Here is a 24,715-nt window from a genome sequence, read left to right on the forward strand (position 1 = left end):
TCGTACTTCCTGTTTACTCAGACAGCGTTCAATTCTTCTTTTGGCAGGGGTGTTGCCAATGCGCACACGCGCGTCTTTTTCACGTTCTTTTTCCAGGCAGACGATGAGTCGCGCACGTATTTTCCAACTGTGGTTGCCCCTGTGTGTCGCGTACACCTTCTGAGGTCATTGTAGGCTGCGTGTATCACGCATACGCTTATTTTTGTGTTTCTGGGTGCCACAGCGTAGTGCGGGTTAATTTTTTCACGTATGTGGTCTACCAGGGGTTGTGTGCACGTTTAATATTGTTTTCGGGGTGCCTGTGCATTGCGTGACCCGTCATCTTCCCCCAGGGGTCACAGACAGCCTTGCTAGAGCACTAGGTACGAATTCCATCTAGTACCCTACCCCTTTCATCCCAATTGCCCAGGACAATTGCTAACTCCCATACGCACAACAACATCAGTACCATGGTTTGGAGGCGACCAAGCAGTAAGGGAGGCAAAGGTGGAAAGAGGAAAGAGGCATGCGCGGTAGGGGACGTGGCCAGGATGTGCAGGGTGGCCCAAGAGGCGGTGTGTGGAGGACCAATCGGGGACACCTATGCGCCCCCCCCCCAATGGTTGGGAGAAATGTAGCTGACACCCTCCCAACTCAGCCCTAGTTAAACCGGCCCATATTGTCAACTGAACCAGCACAGGATGACTCCCAGGCTGACTTCCGTGTCACCAAGTCTAAGCCATGTGTGGCGGTGAAAGTTGCTGTCACCAGGCCACGTGGATTTGGGGCAGCAATGTCATCTGCTGCCCCAAGTAGCCAGATTGAGGAGGCTGCAGGGGCAGCTGCAGCTCAATCCACCCCAGCTCCGAGTCTCCCAGCCAGGACAGCGTCGGTCCAACTCCATCAAACCGAGGTTGGTCCTGCCAACATCACCCTGCAGCCAATGCCTGCAGTGAGATCTTTGGTCATTGTGCCTTTGGGAAATTCCAGTGCCCAGTCCACCTGCGCTTCTGCCCCTACCAACCAGAGCGGCGTAAGCCACTCAGGGTCTGCACCACCTCACAAGAAGAAGAAGGGTGCTCTTGCAGTACAGACTGGAACCCCAGACACGGCTGCACACTCCGGCACGTCAAGGAAGCCAAGTTTCAATGACGCCGAACTAGATGCACTTGTGGCCTATGTGTTGGCACATACCGCAAAATGGTGGTGACTGCAGGGTGCAAGACTACACCTGCTCAACGTAGGGCCCACTGGCAGACCATCGCGGACCGCATTAGTTCCCTTGGATTCGTGAAGCGCACAGCTGATGATTGCTCTAAGCGGTGGAATGACCTGAAACGCAGAGCAAAGAACAAGCTGGCTTCCAATCACGCCATACTCTATTGACTGGCGGTGGGTCTCCACCAGAGGACGACCAACTCACTGAACATGAGTCTGTCACTGGAGGCTTCATCACAGAGGATCAGATCCGAGGTGTGGGAGACCTACCAGATCTTGAAGCATTGTCCAGTGAGTGCCCATGCCTGTGTGTGCAATCCATGTGTATGTTGCTTGGGTGATGTGTTCTCATTGAGTGCCAGGTGGGACTGTGTAGTCATGGCTGGTATGGGTCACCCATGTGGTCCCTCCAAACCATTCCCCAGCCTTGGGTTTGGGTATGACAGTATCCCTTCTGACCACAGTTGCCAATTTGCACCAGATTACTGCAGTTGCCCTTCAACTGTCATCTTGCAACAACATTGTTCAAAATGTTTTCCTGTTCATTCAGCCTGATTGTTTTAATACTTGCCATTTTTACCACATATTTTTTTGCCGTACTGGCACAAATGTAACATACTTCTGTCATAGATTACACCCCACAATGGGCCACATGTATTACCTTGTTATGGGAATGATTTAACCATTCAGGCTGATTTAGTAATGGCCTGCACACAATCATTGTTGGGCCCTCTTTGAATGTTGAACATGACTGTTGTCTTCTGTCATGTTGAAGTGACCAACCATTGATCCATCCATCCAACCATCTGCCTGCCATCACTGCATCAGTGAACACTGGATTTGTTGCAGCGTGTGGCACATGCGTGTTTTGTCACATTATTTTGCATGTTTTATCTCATGATGTCCATCTCACATGGATGGGTAACAGTACTTATTTCCTACCATATGGCTGTACTTGTCAAATGTACCATGGCTACGCTACATGCCATCTGTGTGCTGGCATGTGTCATGTATGTGTATTGGACATGCCACTCACAGGCTAATGTGTGATGCCAGTGCTATCCAGCATGCAGCACATGTGTTGCTTTTCCATCTTGGAGTCCTCAGGGTCTGCTTTTTGCCTCCCCTTCCAACTCATTGACAGTGCATGCATGCCAGGGTTATTGTCATGTGGGACATGTGTAATGTATGTACTGGATCTCTGCCTCATCAGGCCTCTGTGTGTGTGCTATGGTGCTCATGCCTGTTTCCATTTGTTATCTTTCATGTTTTGCAGGTGATGAGGCACTTTATGCTGTTGAGGAGGAGGAGATGGTGCAGACCCAGGAGGAATCACAGCCACAACTGGGCACCACTGGAGGATGAGGAGTGGTGATGGGTGAAAACCCATTTGTCTGACAGACCATGCTGTCCACGGGTGTCTCTGGGTACACCTCCGGAGACCTCTATGAATCAGGTGCTCAATCGGACATTGAGACATTTGTTCCGTTGCAGGTGAGTGTTTCTGGCAGGGATGCTGTTCTGTCCAACCCACCTGTACCAGAGGTAGACCCCTCTATGGGGATTTCAGTGTTGGAAAGTCCGCCTGTGGCGGTTACGGATGCAGGGTCACACTCCACAATATTTGCTCCTGTTCCTGGGCTAGCAGATCCAAGGAGGAATGCCTGCACAGCAACGTGCACATCGTCTTGCCCCAAACAGATGTGGTGCCAGCCAACGTGGTGGCCTTGCACCACCAGGCAATACTGTGTGGGAGAACTCCATGTACAGTATAGCAGCACAAAAAGGGGGCATCGTGTGAAATGATGGCTCAGGCAATGGATAGGGTGGCCACTTCCATTCTCCCCCCTGAAAGGCAGATGGAGCTCCAGCAGCAGGCAACAGACTCCATTTGCCATTCACACAGGGAGGACATGTTGGCGTCCAACAGGGACCGACGGGCTGGACTAGAGACTCTGCGCACAGCCATATCTGTAGAGTCACAGGCCCACATGGCAGCCCTCAGGTTAGAACACAGCTCCCTCAGAGATACTCTGGGTGAACTTCAGGTGTCCCGGAGTACAAGGGCAGAACAGCAGATGGAGCAGCTGACACGCACACTGTCAGCTGAGCTCCAGGCAACCCGTCAGGAGATCCGGGCATCACGCGAGGCCATGCAGGCAGAAATGCGTGCTACCATTGAGGTGCTGCATGGGGATCTCTGTACCATTATCCTCCAGAACCAAACCTTCCACACCCGCATGCTTGCTGCCATGGAGGACCATACCAGGGCTTTGCGTGGTCTGCCTCCCATATCACGGCCACCTCCCGATGTAGCAGCATAGGGTGATGACAGCGACGACAGTTCTCCCACTGTAGCGTAGCCGTGCAGGCCATGAGCCCATGGAGTTTTTTTTTTCTCTCAACATCCGCGCATGTGGGTTTTGGGGTGCACCCTGTACCTCATCCCTCCTGGGTGGTCCTCCGCCCCCGGTCCACACATGGCCACACATGGCCATTTTTATTATTATTTTTCTGTTTGTTTTATTTTACAGTGTGTTGCTTTGTGTAGCTCCCGTAGGCATCCACTGTGTATTCCAGCTGGGCACATGCAGGCTTGTCCTGTCTTTGAGTTAGATGCTTGGGTTCCTGACACACACACCCCTCCTGCTTCCCCTTTCCATGGGCTTGCAAAGGGTGTGACCAAGTGACAGTAACTTACACAGTGACATTGGGCTCCCATGAGTTGTGTGGCCAGTTTGTAGTCAAAACTGTGTGTACATCCCTAGGGGGGATTGTTGTTCGATTCTCCACTGCATGGTGGATTGATATTTGCTTGTGCAACCATGTCTTTATCCTTATATACATGGAGCTTTTTCATGTCTTAACAAGCCGATGCAGTTCATGTTGTATGCAGTACACTGACACATTTGCCTGACAGCAACACTCTGCAGTTGGAAGGGGTCGATGTGCTGCCTTAGTCAGGTTGTGACACTTGTAGTGCTTTAATTTTTTGCTGTCATATATTGACACTCTTTCATCCTTTACTGATGTTTTGTGTTGCTGGTATTTCTTCATGTGTGCTGTTTCTTATTGATTACTGAGAGCATATGTCTGTGGCATGTTTACATTAGGGACAGTGCACTTTGTGACGCTTGTGTCATGTGTTGTGCATTCATTTGGTTGCTTTCACATAGCATGCCATGCCATGGTGTGTTGAGTAGCTGAGATGGGGAGGGGTTGGGTGACATGGCACTATTTTGATGTGATATTTTGCAAGGGCGTAGTCATTCATTCTGCATGAATGTGTGCCTTTTTGTGACACAGCATTGGGTGTCTTTAAGTAGCTAGGGATGCACACAATGTAACACTTCCAAGTGAACAATCTCAGGCAGGTATGGTTGGACAGTTGACTGTCCCTTTTGTCATCATCATTGATTGTCAGCTGGTATGTGCCAGGGCAGTGTGCACTCTGCAGGGGTGGGATTTTAGGTGAAGTAATTTGCCACCAGCTGGGTACGGGCTGCCTCACCATGTGCCCTTTCACCTCCCATGCGCAGTGGCTGTGCATGAGGTTAGGGATGTGGGGATCTGGGGGCACCACCATGTCCACCGGCATGCCCCGGCGGGTTGCAACGTTGTGCAGGACACATGCTGCCACTATGATCCTGCACACTACAGGGGGCGCATCTAGCAGCTGCCCACCAGAGCGGTCAATGGAGCGAAAGCGTGACTTGAGGTTGCAATATGGGCTGTGTTGTATCTTACCTCGGGTGGTGTGGTGGGGTTCTGAATTGGCGTCATCATGTAGGTGCTCAGAGGGTAGGCACTGTTCCCTGGGGAGGTGATGATGGCTATCATTAGTGGGTTTTTCACATTACTCAGTATCTGACATGCATGCATGTGCAGAGGCATTTATACTCACCAATCAGCCATGTGTCGCCATGCCGCCCAGCTTCCAGGTCCCGGTTTAGGGGTGACATTCTGAAAATGAAACTATCATGGCTTGACCCTGGATAGTTGGCATATACTGAAGTGATGATTCCCTTGGCATCACATACTACCTGCATGTTGATTGAATGCCAGTGCTTGCGGTTTCGATATATGTGCTTAGTGGCCCTGGGAGGACGTAGAGCCACATGTGTGCAATCAATGGCACCTAGCACTTTGGGGAAGTGTGCCACCCCGTAAAAGTCCTGGACCACGACTTGCCTTTCTGCAGGTGTTCCGGGCATGTATATATGCCTGCGGACTGAGGGGCGTGCAGTCATGATGGCCAACTCCTGGTGTAGGCAGCGTGACTGCGTGGCCTGTGACACACCCCACACTATGGCACTTGTCCGCTGAAATGAACCAGTAGCCAAGAAGTGCAGTACATTGAGCACCTTTTCCAAGGGGCTCCGTGCTTGCAAGCACAGGGTGGGTGATGTGAGGTCATCCTCTCACTCACTCACAAGGTCTAGGATTATGTGTGGTGGAAACCTGTACCTTCCATACACCTGGTCATCAGGCATCCCAAAAAGGCTGGTCCTGGGTAAAGAAATGCGGGGCCTGGCTATCCTCCTCCTCCTGCGGTGTCACACGACCACTGCTGCGAGGAACGGTATATTCATTGTAGCATCTGAGCTTGTTTGTTGTTTGTGCACACTTTTATGCTGTGCAGGGCCGCTTACGCCTGCTTCCTGCTTGCGTACGTGTTTCCGGTTTAGCGCGTCTTTTTTGGCGCACGCCTTTCCCCTGTTGGATTCCATGAATACGTGTTGCTGGCGCGCGTGTGGGCATTGCGAGCATTTACCTCCTGTACTTCCCTCGTAACGCCCACATTTTCACACGTTGTTCCCCTTTCCGCGTGTTACGCCCCGTGTTCCGCCCACTTTTCTTGTGTGCGCTGCGCTATGTGCGCTTTCCCTGTGCGCGTAGCACACGCCGTTTAATGACGTGTGCGCCCGCATGCGCCACCCACGATTTTAGCACACATCCCAGGATTTACACATGCACTGAATTCCATGAATCGATGTGTGCGGCTTTGGCACGCGTGCGCTGCGATTTTCACGCTTGCGCTCCGCTTTTCGGCGCACATTTATTCCATGAATCGGCCCGTAAATGTCATGAATTTAATCAAGTAACCTGTTGCTGTGTAGCAACACCTCCAACCGGGAGCACCTTCTCGGGACACCCTTCAGGCTCTACGCCTATTTTAACTGAAAAAATGGAAAGGCCCTGACGCCACTCCATGAGGAAGGTCCCGGTGTGGTCGTGAAAGCCAGCAGGGTACATATGACGTAGTTCAATTAAGGAATACTACGGGCAAAGCTGTTATTTTTATAGCTTTTTTAAATAAAAAAAAGTACTTTAAAATAAATTTTACTCACATGTTAATACATTGGTTCATTATAATTTAGTGAAATTATTTGGTTTCCTTTTGTTTTTACGAAATATTTTATTGAATGCTTTACATTTTCCAAGACAGTAAATTCCGTATTATAAACCCAGGTGTTTCCAGGATAAAAAAAATCAAGAACATTAATTGTAATTAGCTTCAGCAAGATATCTTTGTATCTCTCTCTCTCTTCAAGAATGAACTGGAGTTCCCTTGAAATTAGTTTATCTTCTAATCTGTGTAGAAATACTTAATACATTCATGAAACAGTTTATTTCTATTTAATAATGGAGAAATGAAAGTGCTTCCCCAAGAAGAACCATGTAAGGAGGATTTTGATGGCTGGATCAGTCCCATATATGGATTTTAGTCTAGGATTTGCTGTATATGTGGACCTGTATATGTGGACAATGGATTATCATCTAGTATGTGTCTCCCAGGAATGGCATTAAGAAATATTGTTTTTATATATTCTGATAGCACGAGGATCAGATGTGGTTGAGTGAGAAAGGGTAATTTGACCCATTATGTAATTGTATTTTGAAGGTTGAATATTTGATATTGTGTATGTGTGCAATTTGAACATACGGGAATATTCTGACTCAATACAAACCTGTATTGAACGATTCAGAAAATGTGGACTTTCAGTCACCCAAGAAGGTTATTATGTTAAGTGTGCACTTACTGAGTACAGAGTATACATTTCCTTAAATGAGTGACCATAGGTACCTCTTTGGGCTTCAGTTTCGCAATGTGCTCTAGTTCTTATTAGCAGCCATGGTGGAGGGCACAGCCAATCATGTTCTGCGGTTCGTGAGTTGAAACCTCTGATCTCAGCCCATGTTCCCTGGAACCCCCAGGCAGCCTACCACCCTCCCCCCTTCTCCAACATCTTCGCCCACCCTTCTATTTCCTTTCTTTTAACTATTCCCAAGCCCCCTCCTCTGACCCTCTTACTTGATTGTTGCTGCGGCAGCACCCGCCGCCACCAGAGCAGCTTCACTTCATCTCGCGTGTCCGGCCTACATTGTAAAGGTAGAGGGGCTCCATACAGAGCATCCCCTTCTACAACCATAGTGGCCATATTGGCAAAGAATTTTCATTTATTGAACGGGATGCACGTGGAATGAAGAAACTTACTTTTAGCATCCCGGATTACTGCTTTGGTAACCTGGGGTGCTAATGGTGTTAATTATCCATTCCACATGTTACACCAGGGCAGGGTAACGTCACAGAGCCTTTGTTAACTGCCCTTGCTTCGATCAGGCCGTTAAATCAGGCTACTGGGCCGTTACCCCCAGTGTAGTCCGTGGAATGGATTGTATCCAACCTTTAGGTTTGGCTGGAGTGGTTTGTCCAGACATTCCTAGAGCTGCATTTAGACTTTGGTGTACTCGGTTGACACCATTATGTGATACAACTGGCACAGGTAGGTACTTTGTGATAGGCCTAGCAATATTTAGCTACATAGCACCATATGGTTTACTAATGTGCGAACTGTAGAAGGTGTTGCTTCCCGTCAGCTCCCCTGTGCTACATACATGGAACTTCTGTTGTCATAGATGTAATATTTTGTACACGTCACATGTCAGTGGAAATTAGACCTCACACATAAGTAACTGTGTCCCATAGGGGTAGTAGACCAGGTGGGCTTGAATTTGAACAACAGAGTCTGCAGGAATCTGCAAGGGAGTGACAACATATCAAATATAATCAATGAACACTCCATTAGTTAGCGGGAACCTTTATTGTTTTAAGGACTCTCATGTTCTGTGCACTTGAGAAAACTAGTACTCTGTTACCTTTGCCCTTGTATTCCAGTATCCAGCGATCCGCTTTTGAGATCTTCATGCTTTTAATCTTGAACACTGGACCCAAAAACTCAGAGTCATACTCTGTGGATGCCAGTGGCCACTAAACATTGATTTGGTAATATAATAATACAATAATAATTGTGGGGTGGGGGAGACATTTGTTCAATTATTGTTGTGACAAACTCTGTGGGCTTCATATTGACTGCCACACCGATGTATTAGTATAATGTAATTTAACAGTGCTTTGGTCGCAGTTTATTAGGTGGTCACACTCAACTCAGGGAGTTCCTTTCCCCCCAAGCAAGGTGACACCCACACAAAGCGCTTATACAGATTCAACTTTAGTGAGGCCTCCAACCCGTTTCGCACCCACCCTACAAATACCCTAGGTCACCAATGGACTAGGAACCAGGCTGGTGCATAGTAAGAATATATATATATATATATATATATATATTTATTTAAGGTTTAACAAAATGGAATAGCAACCAAAAACCTCAACTGCCAATACTCCAAATTACTTTCTGTTATTAAAACAACACAGGTAGAAATTTGAAATATGCAGTCACAATTTACATCAGATTTAATTGCAAATTAACCAATAGAAAACATTCACAATACAATGGAAACATAATTTTGCAACACACATTCAAAAGACTGGCAGTGCTTTGGGATTCTGGTTTGTGAGGCCAGGGAATCAATGGGAAATTTTGTTTTGCAACACACATACAATTGAGATGTAATGCTTGGTAATTCTCGTTTGGGAAGTAAGGGAATGCATGGGGAATTGCATTTTGCACCCTCTACATTCACTTGAATAGCAGCATTTTAGGATTACTTAGGGGTACTTATTTTGGGATTATGGTCACCCCCATTCAGGACAGGAGTCGGGGGTTTCAGAAGGACAGTCACCCAAGTCTTTATTGCCTATACTGGCTCTAACACACTGGGCATGAGCTTTGTTAGTTTCGAATTCTAACAACACTCATCCTGTGATTTTCTATATGGGAATTAATTGATTTAACTTCAATTTAATGCATTAAGGATCTACACAGCTTCCCCCTTCCCACAATTTAATGGAAAGGATTAAGGCAGACTGTTCCCAACACAATTCAGTTTAAATGGATAGGGTGATTTGGGTTTTAATGCAATGCGCCAAGGGCCTACACAGTTTCACTCCTCCTCCCCACTAATGGAAATGTATAAAGTCAGGTAGCTCACCACGCAATTGATGGATTTTGGATTAGTCTACTTACATAGGAGGCTTTGGTCAGGGAAAAGAAGCAGGACTCCTCTGAGGACAACACAGATCTGGTCAAGGGCTTCAGTCAAGGAGTTTCTCCGGCACCCAGACTTCCTCTGCTCCTCTGATTCGGTGCCAGCTTGCTTCTAGATTTACCTGTCACTGTCTCCAAAGCAAGGATTGAGGCCTCTCTGCTAGTTGTTCAACACAAGAGTCCGGCAGCAGGCTATCTCTCAGAATAAAGTGGAAAAGCCATGTTCTGATGCTAAATTGAGCTTTTATAGGGCTGAGGACACTCCTACATTATCCTAATTCCCACTGTAAGGATTGGCTAGCACTCTCCCTTCAACTCCCACCAACACGCCCACTAGCTGCTGATAGGACCAGGAGTTGGGAGATATGTATGATGTAGGCTGAGGGAGGAGAAAGATTTGTCATCCCAAAATGTCAAATGGGTTTAACCATTTTGGGTTCTGAAAATCTCACAACATGGCTGCTACGCACATTTTTTAGATAAATACATAAATGTATACATTTTTGGATTCTACATTTTATGGTGAGTCTAAAAATACTAATTTTATTTTGGCACGCCTTTCTTGGACGGAGCCACCATTTTTCACAGTTTGCTGCTGCGCTGAAATTCTTAGAACTCTGACACTACACACTTTCAACATTCATTTAACTGTCTATCACGCTATCAAAATTTCCAATTCCTCACATTTATGAAAATGCTAGAATCATAATTATGATCATAACTTAAGTTATGTACATCACACCAATTCTGTTTTTACATGGTCCCAACTGATCTATTATTCCCTTTAAAATGAACTCAGGTGATCCCACTGGTACACATGATGCTCTTTTTATTTAGGAAAATGTGTTCAATGTTAAACATATGGCAATGCATTAAATGAGAGGAGGTTCTGTTTCTGATCACCCCAGGCAGTTTCATTTCTCTTCTATGACCAGATCAGGACATCTGGCTGGCCAATGTTTATTCTACCCTCTTCTTCAGAGCTTCAAATGGTCTTTCTTCAGAGCTAATACACACTTTATGTTCTAAAGGTTTAAAGGTCATTTCTGCTGTTCAATGTTTATCTGTATCGCTGTAGTTCCAATCTCTTTCTCTGTATTTTTAACATTCGGACTGATGACAAGACCTGTTTCTTTTCTGGACCCAGCCCCAATGGTCTTGGGGTCAAAGGTTCAGCTCAGAGAGAAAAATAAGTTGCAGTTCACAATTCTGAAAGTCTAGCATATTGCATTTATCCACTGTGTACATGTAACCTTCAATACTGCTCCAGGGCCAGTTGCTCACATGTACTGTATAAACAGAAATAAGTTCACTCCTGGTATTCTTCACATAAATATGTCATATTTACATAAGAAACTACTGTTCATTTAGGCAAAAAACGAAATAGGCCTTTCCCTATGAATAATATAATTGTATGTGCTGAACTTAAGTCTCTTTAGTCCTCATGGAGACAATTTGTAATTTGACTTTATTTCTCAAATGTAAGGCATCATTCCTCCTTTTTAGCTTCCAAATGCCGAGTATTTCAAATGTATTTATTTCCTTCCATGTGCACTTCTGCAGCATTAAATCTGTCACATGTGCCTTTACATATTCAGTGCCACATGTCTTTTGGAATCCATCAGACGCAGTTAACAATATTCCAGTTCTAAGTCTCACTTTTCTTCGGCTGAGTGCCTGTACATTCTAACAAAATGGAGGGAAGCCCATTCTCTCTCATTCACTAGGCCTTATGTCAAAATCACTGTTTTGTACTGGCTTTTTTAGTTCAATGGAACTCCATACTTCCATCGCTCTGGGGCTGTCTTTTTACCCCAGAAGTATGTTTTACATTGTGGAAGCCAAGGCAGGCCCCTTCCCAAGGGTCACCTCTGCCTCAGCCTCAGCTTGCAGCAATAAGGAAACTAGACACCAGACTGATGGATAAACCAAGCTTCTTGTATTAGATAGAAAATAAGCAGCATACAGAGAAATCATCAGCTGATAAGCAGGAAAATACAGAAGGACAAGTGGCGTGCAGATGGCACTTGGAGCTCTGAAAGGACCGACCTTAGAGGACAGGTTATATAGAATATCATAAGTAAATCACTAATATATTATAGCACTTTTACAATGGTGGGTGCTACTTGGCATGACATTGCAGACATTTGGCAATAACTGTTAACATTTGACTTGTGACCTTGTGACGAAGACTTGCAGGTACATGGGCAGTGTACATTGTGTTGTAATATGGATAAACAACATTCACAGACACACTACTGTTATCTACCATATATGGTGCTAAAGCTACACTTGTAGATAGCAAACGGAAGAGCAGGTCTGACATGTCCCCTTTGCCTTGTTACAGGGTGTTGGGCTAATCTGCACCAGGCGGGGTTTGGACATGCCAGAGGAGCTGAGTGCAGAGGGAGGCTTCAGGCAAAGGCAAAATGGAGGATCTGAGGCCTAAATGTATGAGCGAGCATACTGTAGTTTACCATCGCATAACAATCCTGCCACATCAACATGACATAGTTTACATCTTTACTTAAGCTTACTTTCATAACTCATACTGTATGTCTGATGGTTCCATGTGTAAAGCGATGTGGTGTTCCTTGTGGCTTTGGATGATGTTTAGGTTCAGATCTTGGTAACAATGTTGTTAGGCATTGTGACAATGCTAGTTTTACTGCAATCTATTTTCTTGCATTCAATAATGCATACTTCATTGATAGTCAAGGACATTCTGCTAAGTCTTCTGGAGAATTTAATTTGAGTCACATGCCTTCTAGGCCAATTGCTGAAGCCCTCCTTGGTCAGTGGCTGTACCTCTCCATGGCAGGTTGTTGCAGACATTCTGGGCATGTGTCTAGACACTGGCATGTATTAATTTTACAACCCTATCACAGGCCTAGACTTCCTAGAGAACCCTTCATACTCAGGTTCTTTCTGTCAAGTCCTCTGTAGCAAGTGTTTGTTCATTAACTTGGTGGGTTTGCAAGTCTCACCAGATGCTGGGCTACTCCTCTGGGCTAGCTTCCTTTCCTCTGGATCTTTAGACAGTGGCCCTATCACTTTCTGGATCCATGTTGAAGAGGCTCTTAAACTCTCCACTAACTGTCCCTTGGCTATATCCAAGCAAATGTTCCACTGGTTCTGTCACATGCCTCACAGCAACCACTGTCAACATTGACACTCTTGGCTTGGCCAAGACCTATTCCCCACTTCAGACCTGTCTGTCCCTCACTCTCCTCCTCACAATCCCTCGTTTCTCTCTTTGCTTCCTCTGTCTCCAGTGTTATTCTCTTTCCTCCCTCCACTCCCTCACTCCAGCATCCTGTGGTTTACTTCCCAGCTCCTTCTTCCTACTCTATCCCTCCTGTCCTGTCTCCAGTGTTATTCTCCTTCCTCCCTCCACTCCCTCCCTCCAGCATCCTATGGGTTACTTCCCATCTCCTTCTTCCTACTCTATCCCTCCTGTCCTGCAAGGTCTTCCTCGAAAAAATTCCATACTTCTCCTTCTTTCCCCCTCTATCACTAACTCTCTTCTTTTTCCACTTCCTCCACAAGTAGCCTTTCCCTCTCCCTTCCACCTTCCTCCTTTGTATATTTTATTTCCGTCCTCCACCAACAAACACCCTCTTACAAATCTCCCTTCCTCTTCATTCATCTACCACAGTATTCTGCGATACATTTGCACCCCAGCTTTCCATCACCTCGAATGGAAAAGCAGAGTCCCTTTTATACAGAGGGTAATTGGGCAATTGTGGTTATGAACTCCCTGGCAGGTTTGTCTGATTTTGTCTGGGTTTCCCTGACCCTGATTTGTCCCGAATTTGCTGTGTAAATCACATTGCTTTGTAAGTAACCCGCCTCCTCGTTATGTTCATGTGAAGGAAATGTACTGCAGACAAGGATGTAGCATTTCCTGACCTGCTTTTATATGTTACGTTATTTTATACTATGTGATTTTATTGAACAGTTATACTGCACCCATTACCACTGGTCTTACAGCACCAAAGGTTGTCCAAAAAGTTGGCTTATTGAGCCACTGAGTGGGGTGATTCAGACTGTAATCTGAGGAGGAAAGAAGGAGCAGGAGTTAGACCATGGAGAGGCGAAAGATGAAAAAATAAATAGACTAACCAATGGGAAGGCAAAATTGACTTGGGGATGGGAGCTGTGAGGGGGGTACACAGAGTGCATGAATAATTATATGATTTGATTAAAAGGATCCATGATGTCTTGTTGCAGTCTAGGTTTGCCAGAGCATGCATTCCCAAGCCTGGCTTTCCTGCTGTGAAAAGACATAATGTGTGGGCCACTCCCCCTCCAGTCCCAAAAAATCCCCATTCTATCCCCCCACCATCCACTACACACCCCATCCCTATTTATCTCATCTTTTTTGGGGGATACCCCTGGAAGCCTAGTCTCACTCAAAGCCCCACACAGTTAATTCTTGTGAATCCATCTTCTTCCCCTCACTCTCTCCAAACCCCTCTGCCACTTCATATCCCAACTGAGCCCCTCCACACTCACTTCTTACTTCTCACATTGTGCCACCGGCACTTCCTCTTCCATCTCCTCGTGCCCATGGGCGAATGATGCATGCACTTTTCCTGACGGGCCATCATTAGTGGACGGTGGCCTGTCAGGAAATATATTCTCACAAAAGCAAGCATTTCTGATCAAACTAGGTCTGAATAGGAAAGAGGGTTTGGAAAGTTGGGCATTATCAGTGACAGTGTATTTCAGTACATTGTGAGTGGTACCAGATATAGTGAGTGAATGGTTCTGTGAGGGACTCAAGATGAGCTGAAGTGTGCCCTTGAATTATGGAGGCTTTACTACAGATGGAGGTTATGAAACATTAACTCTTTTGTAGGGAGGAGGATTCTGGAGGGTCAATTCAACTGGTAGAAATGCCAGGAACACAAGCTAGCCTTGTGAAGGTAAAATGGGGAATAGAGAAGGGGAGTGCAATCAGGGAATATGGAAAAGTACTGCCACCTTCAAGGGCTAAATCAACTTGGCTTATTAGGGTTTATTTGAAGAATATAGTGACCTGACTGAATCAATATTTTACTTTTGATACTACTGCGTAAATTAAATAATTGGACCCTGTGAAGGCATCATGAAGCAATACACAGAAAACAGATTCAAAGTTCAAATTAAAATATGTTATTTAATCAAATATCAGGATGGTAGAAAGCCTAACATGCCCTATGCTACGGTGGGATTTCCCCACCTGACAAAAACTAAGGAAAGTCTGAGTCCAAGAGTTCAACTTAAAAGTCTGTCTATGCTCATAACCTAGGTTGCAATCACAACTAAAGCTAAACAACGTGTAGGGATGTTAATAATCAAAGAAATTGTGATCAACATAAAGTTCTGAGCTTCTTCCAGCTGCTAGCTTCCATATCAGCTCCCCTTCCCCAAGTTCAAGAAAGTTCCACAAAAGACCTTTCTCAAGTACAAAGCAATACAGTCCCAAACAATCCTCTGGGTTCCCTTCCCGAAGCGCAAGGCAACACAGTTCAAAAGAAAAGGAGTCTTGAAGCTTTGTTTCTCAAGACAATACATGTAGCTCCCTGAGTCTCAGGGTTCCCTACCCCAAGACTGTAACTTAGCCACTTGTACTTGTTTCAGTCTTTTCAAAATGTTTTACACAACTCGAGATCAACCTTACCCTCTTTCTGGATTATATCACCAGTTCACTTGTAGTGCTTCTCCTTGGTTTATTCCACAATGTCTTTGGTTCTCATAATTCAGGGCTCACTGGTCTAGGTGCAATTGTCAGACCACACGGTCCACCCAGCACAGGTCATCCAAGTAGGATCCTTGTGCTCTTCAGCCCACACTGGTTCTTTTATGCTGGTTCCTGTGTACAGAGTTGCGTTCACTTAGTTTCTCTTTGTTGGCCTCTTCGATTTTTGTGCAATGTTTGCACTCCTCTGGCTTCTCCTCATTAGCCTCTGGGCTCTCCCATAACATGTCACACACTTCTTGCCAGTCTTTGGCTTTGCCGCACTGCCTTTATTCATTAGGCTCACTTTGTGGTGGCCTTGTTCCTGTCCCACCTTTCTATGGCACTCCTTCACACTTGCACTCATTTGCATAAGTTGCTTTCATATGGGCACTGTCCTCTGCTACTTGCTTTGCCCATAAAGAGTTACTTGATTCTGTGTTCAATAAGGTTAATTGCAAGGTTTCATTTAGTTCAGCATTCAACAAATATTTAATATGCTTAGGTTCAAGTTTCCACTCAGTTCACTTTTCAATATGCATTTGATGTGCTGAATTCAAAGTTTCCCTTGTGTACAGTATTCAATATGCATTCAATATAGTTAATTTCAAGTTTCTATTCAGTTCGATGTCTAATACCAGTTTGGAGCCTGCTAGGAATCACCCAGCGGTTGAGTAGCACTCTTCAGCACTCACCTGTCCTTGGCATTGTTCCTTGGTAGTTCCTGCTGCTTCTTATCCACTCTGTAGGTCACCGGGCCAGTTCCTGCGAGCCCCACCTGCATACCGGGCTGTCTTGCACCCACTGGTAGCCCTGCTGCCTTAGTACGGATGCGGGCGGTGCCCTTCTATCTCCCACTCGCTCGCAGATCCTGCTGCTGATTCTTTGCTGCGGAGGCTCCCATACCTCTAACAGCCCAACAGCCCAGCTCGACTTGGATCTCTGGGCTGCTGTCCGGCGTCCTGGCTCCTCCACCGGTCCCACCACAGCTGTCTCTTTGGTAAAGGGTTGCCCTGCTCGTCTCTTCCCCACAGGCCTCCCTCTTGCTCACGTTGCTGTTCTCTGGCCCTTTGTTTATACACCTGCAACCACTTAACAGGTTGCAGGTGTAGCTCCTCAATTGGGCTTGCCTGAATAAGATTAAGGGGACATGCCTGACTCTCACCATACTTTTCAGGCATCTTCTTCGTCCCAGTACCAGAGTGGTAAAATTAAGGTTTAGGGCCTCATTACACGGACAGCGGTAAGGGTTTACCGGTACCGGTATTTTACCGGTAATGGTAAACCCTTACCGCCTTACTACGAGGTCCCTTTGTGGGTTGGAGAATTTAATGCCTGCTTTTTGCAGGCGTTAAAAACCAACCCGCAAAGGGACCAGGGATCTAATTACGGCACCGCAATTTGGGGTGCCGTAATTAGCACCTTCCCCATTCCCATTATGCCCTATGGGGCAAAAATGGGAATGGGGAAGGACAATGGGGGAAGGGGGAATTACCGCCCCACCAACCTTGGAATTGGGCGGTAATTCCCCTTTCCACCAAGGTATTTTACCGGCATGGACCAAGGTGCTAATAGCACCTTGGTCCACCGCCGTCCGTGTAATGAGGCCCTTAGTGTTTATTACTCTCCATCTGCTCTTCCTCGTCCCAGGACTAGAGTAGTGAAAAAAGTTACTAGTGTTCACTACTCCTAGTTGCTTCTTCCTCGTCTCAGTACTGTCAGATGAAAAATGTGGGGAAATAAGGGAAACTGGTTTATAATGACCTATAAAGGCTAGGGAAGGGTTAGGTTGGTCTTCCATAGTGAAAAGGGGGACACCAGGTCTCCTCTTTAACCATCTTCTTCTTTGTCTTCCCCCTCTTTCTGGTACTTCTGGAATAGTAGTATCCCTGGGCATGTCCCTGGTCAGTGGGACAGGGAGAGAAATACCCCATAACTGCGTCTGGGATATAGGGTTCGTCCTGAAAGGGAATTGTGGAATACCACATCTCACCTGCAAACATCTAGTCCCCACTCCCCAAGGACCATCCACCCAGGTGATCCTCCTACACTTCTCTACCCCTAGGGTCAGGATCCAAGAGTGATGCCCTTCCCTGGCCACCTGAGAGGAGGAACAAAGGGGAGTAGATGTGAGGACGCCCTTAGGTTTCTCACAACCCCTAATATCTTGTTAGATGGGAAGATGTTGCATAGGGCCCAAGACCAACTTGTAAATGGTTCAGCATGCTTGCCCCATATTATTTGGAATAGACATTTTTATAATTAAGATTGTTTAGGGATTGATCAATATGCAAGGTGTAGGTCTAAATTCTCCTCTTTCAATGTTTAAGGTCTTCATACATTTTTCGTGGAAGGTCTAACTTCCAGAATCCCTGCTGGGGCGTCCCTTGCCCCCTCCACCCCAAACCAAACATTTTGTTTTTTGTAAGCAACTCGTAAGCAATTGACTAAATTGCATTGAATTTTAGTAAGGGAATAGATTATTGGGTCCTGGGATGTTAGTAGGATCAATATGTTCATTTTATTTTTCATTGCATTTAGTCCAGAACTGTGGTGTGGTGTGAATGATAAAAACTGGTTGTGCAGGGTAAAATTCAAATGAGCTGGCATGTGCTTTATGCATTATAATACTGATATCTACTAAGCACAGCTTGAACCTCACACATGAGTCTCACACCCATGGCCCTAGTTCAAATTAAAACCTTTGCTAAAATATGTATGATGAAATGTGGAGCTACTCGTATTGAAATTCAGAATAGGGAAAAGCATTTCCCTGTTACATTTCCCTAAACCCTCTCCTTTTTTTTCTGCTGTGACACAACCAAAATCACTGCAGGAAAAAACAAATGTGCAATAATCCTGGGTTCACCACATAATCAATGTGTGATCTTGGACACGATTTTACCTTGATCTTAACAGTTAAGAAACAAACAACATGCAATTGGTAATATTCATATACGTAAATATTATCATTATATACCTATATTTTTGAACAAGCATTTTAATTTTTTTTATTTTGTTGTTGTTGATATTTTAGATGATTTCTTTCACCTTTATCTTCTTTGGTGATCTCCTATTTGTTTTGTTTTTTGTTTTAGAATTTAGTTTTTTGGTCTTTTGTATCTTTTTTAAAAATAAATTTCAAAACAACCATACGTCCCTACAACTGTGTCAGTAGCCTCAGTCTGATAGAACAATCAATGCTTGTAAAAATGATACAAATAAAATGTGATGTTTAACAGTGAAGTCAGAAAATGTTCAGGAAACTGTTCTTTGTGAAGGGAACTTCCGTCCACTGTGAAGTCAGAAATTATTCTGGAAACTGTTTTTGGGGAAGTGAACTACCATCCTCTGTCGGTGGGACTTCTTTTGAGGTCATCATATTCACCCGCTTTATCGGTCCCAGGTTTTTTCCCAGGGGACTCTATTCCAGTGGCATCCTCTAGGGATCCGGCGCACTCTAACTCCCAGCGTGCTAATGGAAGAAGTAGTTAAAATCCAATGTAAAGAGAAAAGACAACTTAAGAATCACGTACATCAATCCATTTACTTTTCCCTTTTCATTTGGATATCTGAAATCAAAATTAATTATGCACACAAATGCACATTATACACAAAATACCATAGAATCCAGCAAGAATATCTCTTTAGTACCCTCTAAAAATAACATAACTTAAACATACTAATACCACTTGGCACTTTTTTCAGGCAGCTATTTCAGACACAACTAATCTTAACACAACATCTAATAAATATTATGCTAATTAACAAAGCCTTTACCTATTTACAATACCCCTTTCTCTTAGTTACCTATGTATATTTCTGTTCACTAATTTGATATATATTTCCCCTTTTATCCTTTCAAACCCCATTTTGATATCTTCAAACTATTTACACCTATTCACCTGCTATGGTAAGTCTATTGTCATGATCTCTGCTTCCAAAAGATCAGGACTTGCCCGACTCCCTTGGAAGCAGACCCATAACCCCGGTTCCGAGTGCCAGCCAGTCCCAATTGGGACCTTTTGGACCCTGTCCTGGCGCCAGTGGCACCAGGCTCATAAAGATGCCCAGTCCCAGCGCTGGAAGCGCCGGGCTCATAATGCTTGGGTGGACTTACCTGCAGCCTACCATGCTGCTTACTTACCTGCCAGTTGAACCCCTGATCCTCTTCTGTTTGGGACTACTTTTCCTGTTGGGTGGGACAGGAGCCACTCCCTAGGTTCAGAACACTGGAACTCTTCTGGAAAGCAGGAACTCTTTTCTTACCTAGGCGTGGCTGTGGAAGGAGACACCTAAGCACTACAGGAGGCTATTTAAACCACACCCGATGGATGAATCTTGCTTTGCGTTATTCTGCATTCTCTGCAGCAGAACGCTCATCGTGTCTTCTGCTTCTGATCCTGGGCCTAAGGGAACAAAGGCTTACCATCCTGGAATCCAGTCTTCAGCAGCACCTGTAAAGACAAAGAAAGAACAGGTTAGCACTACGGTCTTCAGTGGCAGCGCATCTCTTACCTGGTCCATCGGCTGTCACCAACGCCTCGCGCTGCATTCCGGCATCTGACAGACAAAGGCTTACCTACTCTTCGCATGCTCCGGAGGTCTTCGCACTGCATTCCGGCATCTGAAAGACAAAAGCTCACCAGCTCTTCGCACGCTCCGGAGGCCTTCGGCGCTGCATCCCGCATCTGAAAGACAAAAGAAGGTGCGTTTAAAGACATTGGGCAACTTTATTACTCACGTGCCATTACTCCTTCCCACGCCGAATCCAGTGGGTATTCCAGCACCCTTCAGCTTCTCTAAAGCTCCGAACTTGTACCTGCAAGATAAAAGGGACAGTTAGTGCGCATCGTGAAGCAGGCTACAAGCGCTTACTTACGTGCTTCCAGGCGCTTCTATTCCTCACGCGGGTTTGAACCTCAACTCTCATCAGCCCGCCATCCGCCATCGCCGGAACCCTGCAAAACAAGAGATATCATTACAAAAGACTTTTAAGACATTTGAAGTGCCCAGAACTTACCGTTCGTGCAGTTAACGACGGACAGCAGTCCTGAGGTCAAGAGGCCTGCACCCTTATCCAGTGAAGAAACTGGTTACGGCACCCTGCCCCGAGGCAGATGGAGAGCTCGGCGTTCACTTACCTAAGGTGAGGGCGTTAACCTTTGGGGTTCTACAGGAGAAGAGAAAGGGAAGAGGAGAGAGGCACCCAATAACCCCAGTTCATTAATCCCATATTTTCTATCTGCAGACATCTTACTCTTCGAGTCAGACATACAGTGCACAGAGGTCCAGCCCAAAGAGCCAACCGTGTGTTATACATCACCTTTGAAGATACGGCATTCACCCAGTCAAGACCGGCGCCTCTGCGGGAATCCGGTGAGCGTTACAGAACGCAAAGCCTACCGCAAAACTCCCACCCAGGCGCTATGGAAACCTCGGATACCGACCAGCTAGCCCAGTTACTTGGGGAACTAAGAGCAGAAGTGCATGCAGCCCGTCAGGAAACGAATGCTCTAAGAAGGGAACTGATTATTTCCAAGGAGCGAACAGACGATCTCGCTAGACAATTGCTACAGTCACAAGCCGGACAAACTCCGTTACCCGCATCAGGGGCAAATCTTCCTTCAACATCCTCTACGAACCCAGTGCAGATCAACCTACCTGGGAATGTACCTCTGGCTCCGCCCGAACGATTTTCTGGTGACCCAAAGAGGTTTGCAGTATTTATTAATCAGTGCCGGTTGCACTTCTTATGCCGGCCAGCAGCCTTTCCAACTGATCAAGCTAAGGTAGCTTTCGTGCTTTCGTACCTTAGTGGCAATGCGGCAGACTGGTCGATCCCTCTAGTTAATCAAGATGATCCGGTTCTCCATGATTTTCAAGCTTTTCAGCTCAGTATGGAAAAACTGTTTGCAAGACATTCACAGGGGCAGGCCTTGGACAATGAGCTCCTTTCATTGCGACAGGGTAATCAAGACCTTTTGGCTTATATTGCGTCTTTCAACAGACTGATAGTGGAAACTCGATGGCCTGAGGACAAAAGGATTACGCTGTTTTATAGAGGTCTACGTGGAGAGCTCAAAGATGTGTTAGCCCAAGTAGTGAATCCCCCGCAAGACTGTTTGGACTATATTGACTTAGTCGTTCAAATTGACCACAGACTGCAGAACAGGAAGGCCGATCGTTCCAAGTTTGATGCTCGAGTATTTTCCAAACCACCAACTCCTACCAAAGGAGTAGACTCCTGGGAACCCATGCAAATAGGGGGCCTGAAAGGACCACTAACACAAAAGGAGCGGGAAAGGAGAAAACAGCTGCAATTATGCCTTTATTGCGGAAACTCGAGGCACTTTCTTCGAGACTGTCCGGTGAAACCAGCCAAGAAGGCAGTAGGAGCTGCAGTTACCAGGGTCACAAACTCTGAGCAGGGAAACGACCTCGCCCGACAAGAATAGAGGTCCTCTTGCCGAGCGTTAAAACCAGTTCCGTGACCTCGCATTTCGTGATACCTATGGTCCTCATTAGCCCTGAACATCCGGATCGATTACATGCGATTGAAGCTTACGTCGACAGCTGTGCCATCGGCAATTATGTGGATCATGAAATGGTTTTGAGGATGAATCTGACTCTTTGTCCAAAGGCTGTAAAGGACGTCATTACTACGGTGGATGGTACGGAGATAGCCTCCGGACCAGTAACGCATACCACCCAAGAAGTGACGCTAGTAAGTCAAGATGGACACCATGAGAAGATCGTGTTCGATGTGATCAAGGCCCCTCAGTTCCAGATTATTCTAGGAATTCCTTGGTTAGAGAAGCACAATCCTCAGATCGATTGGCGAGCAAGAACGGTTCAGTTTCCAGAATGTGTATCTACTTGTCACCCTCGACCTGGTGTTGCACTGGCAGCAATTTCCTCTGAGGTACCTCCTGAATACCTAGAATTCCAAGATGTTTTCCGGAAGGATCAGGCTAACTCTCTACCTCCTCATAGGTCTTATGACTGCCAGATAGACCTGATACCTGGATCTACTCCTCCTTGTAGTAGAATTTATGCCCTCACCGAGCCTGAGAATCTTCACCTCCGACAATACCTGGATCAATACCTAGCGAATGGGTTTATTCGTCCTTCCAAGTCCCCTGCTTCCTCAGCTTTGTTCTTCGTTCCAAAAAAAGAAGGGGACCTTAGAACTTGTATAGATTATCGCGCCCTGAACCAGATCACCGTTAAGAATAGATATCCGTTACCTTTGATCCCTGAACTCCTGGACCAAGTCAGAAAAGCATGCATATATACAAAGCTGGATCTTAGAGGAGCCTACCACTTGGTACGAGTAAAAGAGGGCGATGAATGGAAGACGGCCTTCCGCACCAAGTATGGGCTATTTGAATATCAGGTCATGCCCTTCGGACTTTGCAATGCCCCGGCTGCCTTTCAATATTTTATGAACGATGTCCTCAGAGAGCTTATAGATGTGTGTGTTGTTGTTTACATTGACGACATCCTTGTTTATTCTTCATCGGAAACTGAACATCGGAAACACGTGAAAATGGTCCTCGAGAGATTGCGTCAACACAAACTTTTAGCTAAATTGGAAAAATGTGTTTTCAACGTGACTGAAGTTGAATTCTTGGGATTCATATTATCACCTAGCGGAGTGCGTATGGATTCAAAGAAGGTCGATGCAATTCTCAAATGGCCATCGCCATCCTCCGTAAAAGGTGTTCAAGGCATGTTAGGCTTCGCTAACTTTTACCGCAGGTTTATCCCCGAATTCTCTCGAATAGTCCAGCCCATCACCGCCTTGTTAAAGAAAAACAAACGTTTTGAATGGTCTACCGAGGCGGAACAAGCTTTCCAGAATTTGAAGACTGGATTTATCTCTGCACCGATCTTAAAACATCCTCGCCCAGAACTCCCCTACATCGTTGAAACTGATGCTTCGAGCCTTGCCATGGGGGCAGTTTTATCACAAAAGGACCCAGTAACCAATCAGTTGCATCCCGTGGCATTTTGGTCCCGCAAATTCTCGCCTCCTGAAATCAATTACACTCTTACTGATAAGGAACTTCTAGCTATCAAGTCCGCCTTTAAGGCTTGGCGGCATTATCTTCTGGGGGCCCGACACACCGTTCCTGTGATTACAGATCACCGAAACCTGCAATATTTGAAAACCGCAAAAGCTCAATCCTCTAGGCAACTCCGTTGGGCACTATTCTTTGCCGAGTTTGACTTCATAATTACCTATCGACCTGGTACAAAAAACGGTAAAGCTGATGCCCTTTCTCGGATGGGAGTGGAAGAACATTTGATCAATCCTAAACCTGTACCTATCATTCCCGAACAAATAATTCTAGGTGTAATCGCCACACAATCCATAGAGGAAGTGAAGGATAAAGCCAGGCTACTGGTAACTCCAGCAGACATACAGAATTGGCATCTGCAGGGAAAGGACTTTACGGTGAAGGACAACCTATTATATTTCCAAGAACGGTTATACCTGCCCAGCACAGATTTACAGAAAAAGGTAATCTCTTGTTATCACGATTCTTTAATGGAAGGACATCCCGGTATGACCAAGACCTCGGAAAAGATCAAGCGCTACTTCTGGTGGCCGTCTTGGAAAAAAGATATCAGAGACTTTATAATGTCCTGTGGAGTATGCGCCCAAAACAAGAGTCAAAAGGAAAAACCAGCTGGCCTCTTACGCCCTATTGACATCCCGCCTCGCCCTTGGCATACGCTTTCTATGGACTTCATCACCGATCTACCTCCATGCTCCGGATACAATACGATCCTAGTAATCGTGGACCTATTCTCCAAGATGGCGCATTCCATTCCACTCAAAGTCTTACCAACAGCAGCAACTCTGGCCCGAGAATTTCTCGAAAACATCGTCCGACTGCACGGTTTTCCTTCAGTTCTAATTTCGGATCGAGGTAGTCAATTTATTTCTCATTTTTGGCGAAGTTGCTGTCGGTCGGCTCAAATTGATGTGAGACTTTCGACCAGCCACCACCCTCAAACCGACGGACAAACCGAGAGGACCAATCAAACTCTGGAACAGTATTTGCGCTGCATGCTACAACAAACTGAAAAAACTTGGAAAGATATCCTTTGGATAGCCGAATATGCCTACAATAACTCTGTCCACTCGGGAACTGGGAAGACCCCGTTTTTTCTTTTATACGGTAGTCACCCTCGAACCTCGGAGTTGGATCCACTCCAAGATCTTGGAACACCAGCCGTAGACCACCTGCATTCTACAATCACCCAAGCCTTTAAGGAAGCCGTTTCTCACCTTCAAAGGGCTAAAGAAAAATACAAGAAAGGAGCAGAC

The sequence above is a fragment of the Ambystoma mexicanum genome, chromosome 10, assembly GCF_040938575.1.
Source record: "Ambystoma mexicanum isolate Mex_15411 chromosome 10, UKY_AmexF1_1, whole genome shotgun sequence".
Classification (NCBI taxonomy): Eukaryota; Metazoa; Chordata; class Amphibia; order Caudata; family Ambystomatidae; genus Ambystoma; species Ambystoma mexicanum.